General features: G+C 53.2%; 1 pseudogene; it reads right to left on the bottom strand.

Moving 5' to 3' along the window:
* Positions 1-1,891: 1,891 nt before the first annotated feature.
* LOC111722773 overlaps positions 1,892-3,686 on the bottom strand; it is a 2,887-nt pseudogene continuing 1,092 nt past the window's right edge.

Here is a 3,686-nt window from a genome sequence, read left to right as displayed (position 1 = left end):
AGGTGGAATACACAGTTCTGCTCAAAGGCAATAGATCAATTCCCAAGCAAAGAAGCCAATTGTGGGGGCAGTGTTGACAACTCTGACAGAGTCTATGGGCTACACATGATGGTGTAGAGGACACCATGGCAAATCATTGTGCCATTCTCTGGGTACTGTGAGTCCTGTGGATGACATCATTTGGTATCTCTGTAGTCCCTGTGGAAGACTGTGTGGGGAGGATTGCATGGGGAAGACTCTGTAGGGAAAGATTACCTGGGGAGGATCACATGGGAGGTCTGTGTGGGGAGGATTGTGTGGGCCCTGTGAGCTCTCCAGGGGCCTGGGGGCTCTGTGTGGGGCCTGAGAGCTGTGCACGGAGGCACTGTCAGAGGGTCCTGCACTGTCTCCACATCTCCTGGGGGGAACACCTTGAGGGGATCTCAGAGCAAGGTCTCTGTGTGAGGTCTCTGAGTTCATTCTTAATGTGTGTCTCTGTCAAAGTTGTCAGTTGGGGTTCTCCATGGGGTCTTGAGTGAGGTTTCTCTAGGGATTTCTGGCAGGGGCTTCTGTGGAGATCTGTCTGGTCTCTGCTGTTGCCCCAGAGTTCTCCTAAGGTACAAGGCCCACTGACTGCTGACCCACTTGGGAGCTTTCCTGTCCCTGACATAGGACCAGCTCCAGGAACAGTCTGGTGGGGGGGACAGCAGGCATGGGGTGTGTGTGTGCTTTTGTCCCACACCCATTGAGGACAGTCCCTTCCAAACCCAGTATGTCCACATCCTTCTGCCCTCTTATCCCCTATTGGCCTTTGGCAGGTGAAACCCCAAAACTCTCTGTGGACCCAGCCAGCCCCAGCCTTCTAAGTTCCCTACTCAGGAGTAACCTCCTGGCCAAGTGTCCATAATGGTCACCAGACTGTGATCCTGCTGATCATCCACTTGTCCTTTCTGGAATTCCAGAGGGATAGTGATCAGGATGATCATATACACTGTGGGGAAAGCCACCTTCTCATGTGAAGACTTTGTGTCCCTTGGTCCTGCCCTCCTCCTTGGGGCCTCAGGCTGGGGGTGCTGGGCACAGGTGGCCAGCACATAGTGTGTGTTATAAGCTCTGCTGCCTTCTTGGCTCCCCTGGAAGATTCTTCTACATCCCGCCCCTGTCTACTGTGTGTTGGGGCCTGGCTGGGGAAGCCTACCTGCTGTCTCTGGTTCACCTGTTCTGAACAAGACAGCTGTGGCACATAGGGATGTCTTGGTGACTGCTGGCCATGTCACCTATCTCATTTACTCTGGGTGGGAAGGACCCTGCTGGTAGCTGCAATACCCACCCACTGGGCAGTGGGGAAGTTACTCTTTGTACCAGTTTCTTGCCCTTTTGGGCAAGAAATTTATAGTTAGGTCCAATTATCTTGTCTATGGTCTGTCCAGCAGTAGTCATAGCCTCTTGGGCTTTAGCTACCTCACTGTTTACAAATGATCTGTCTGTGACTAGTCCCCAGCACAGGGTAGTGGCTGATGCAGGTTTGGATTTCTGCAGGGGCTCTCCCTGCACTGTGCCTTTCTTGGGGGGAACTTGCTACAGGTATTCCCTCATCTTCTTCCTAAAGCCATCTTCCTATAGGGACCTGTCCTTCATTAGGCAGGAGTTGGGAGGACTTGCTTCTTAGGAACTCTGGTAATTCCCTGTCCTGGACAGGATGGCCCATCTCTCTGGCTTGGGAGCTCCTTGGTCTGGTAGACCTCTGTTTGTGCCTCATGGTTTGGGCCTCCTGTGCCACTCTCTAATCAATAGGGCCAAACATCTCACTCTAACTTTCCCTTGGGTCCTGGGGTTTTAGGATCTTGGTGTTTGCTTCTTAATAAGGTGAACTTCTAGTTGTTGGATAGAAGTTGATATAGGAAATTGGGTTTTAGTATGGTGGGGCTGAGAAAGAGGGTAGGAGATGGGCCTGGGTATGGGTCCTCACCAGGTGTAGGGGCTGGGGCTGGGGCAGAGGTGTTGTGGAGGGATAGCCTGGACTGTGCCATGAAGGAGCTAGAGAGAGCACACTGAGGAAAACAGAGGGGAGCTTTAATGGGGAACAGAAACCCTGGTGGCAGCCACCAGGGACTCACTGTGCAAAGAGGGGAGGCCCCAAAAGAGCTGGCTGCTTTTCTGCTGTAAATGGTCCACCCTCACCTTGGGGTGGGAGAGCTTCTGTGGTTTGTCAGTCACATTCCAGAAGGAGTGTGGTGTTGTGGTGTCTTGATCCCTGCCTGGTGACTTTAACAGAGAACCATGGGTATAGTCTGGACTCATTTGTTTCAGAAATGATCCCTCTTTTTCTTTGCCCTTCTTTAGCTCCAATTCTGCCCCCTTGGAGATGAATATCTCCAACAGGTTCTGGACACCAGGGTTGACAAAAGAGAGGCCACCAGCCTCCATTTCCCTATGTGTGGTGTCTCTCCAGAATGAGGCCTCTGGTGTATGATTGGGAGGGTGCTCTTGCTGGGATGTAGTCTGTGGTGAAGTGGAGAGGCACCAGGCTCTGCTGGCTCTGGCAGCGGCCTGCCACCAGGAGAGGGCTGAGACAGGACCACTGGAGTGACCAAAGCCCCAGGTGGTTGAGACAGGCAATGGACATTTGTTTTGTGAAGAAAAGCTTGGTGGAACACTTCCCACTGGGGGTACTATTGGGTCACACTGAGGATGAGCCAGGCTTGAGGCAGGAAGAGGCAGAGGGCAGGAAGCAGGGGACTTCCCTGTCAGAGGGGAAAGGGCCTGTGGTTGGGGTGAAGAGTCTTCTAGGGGAAGCAGCAGCTCTGGTAGCTGGGGGGCACTCAGGGATGAGTGTGATCCTTCACAAACTGGGGAGGCCATCAAGCCTGATGACAAGGCAGTAGCCAGGAATGGAGGATGTTCATCCAGGGGAGCTGGGAAAGCCAATGCAGACAAGGTGGTGGGAGAAGTAGCTTCCACATGCTCCCCACATGGCTGGTGGGCTCTGACAAGTGTTGGTTTGTTCAACTCCCCTGGGGAGTCTTCACAGGAGAGCTGATGAAAGTCTCCCTTGTCAGGGAGCTTCCTCAGGTGGCTGCAGGAGACAAGGAGGCACCAGCTATAGTCAGGAGTAGATGGGGCCTCAGGACAGTGGAGGTGGGGGACATGCCAACTATACCCTCCCTGCCCATACGATGACTTCACACTCTTTTCCTCACCCCCAGGTCAGCTTTAGGATACCTTCTAGCCCTGGTGTCACCTCCTGGTCTGATGGGGAGGCTAGTGGAGAAGGGAAAAGTTCTTTACCTCTGCAGAAGTAAAATCAGGTCCCGAACCCCTTTCAGTATCCTCAGGCAATCTCTGCAAACTGGAAATCAGGAGCTGGTTATGGTGGGGAAGGGAGAAGCCTGGGGATCTTATAGGACACTGACCCTCTAGGGAAGACTGTGGAGATTAGACTTACAATGTGCACATCCATTCCCTCCCTACACTGAGGTCCTCACACACACCTGTGGGGAGATGTGGGAGGAGGAGACTCAGTTACAAGACGATTCAGGCTTAGCAGTGTTGAACACCTTGTCCAAAGTTGGGCCTAGAGGCTCCACTGCCACATGCAGGCAGTTATGGGCCTGCCACTCCCTCCCCACACCCGTTCCTGACTCTGGCTTCATCCTCAGTGTAGAATGTGAAGTGTATCCAGGGTTCTGGTCTGCTTTTCCAGCCTC

Source organism: Otolemur garnettii, unplaced genomic scaffold, assembly GCF_000181295.1.
Source record: "Otolemur garnettii isolate 467f Iridium unplaced genomic scaffold, OtoGar3 scaffold00358, whole genome shotgun sequence".
Taxonomy (NCBI): domain Eukaryota; kingdom Metazoa; phylum Chordata; class Mammalia; order Primates; family Galagidae; genus Otolemur; species Otolemur garnettii.
This window is presented reverse-complemented; position numbering and strand designations above follow the sequence as displayed.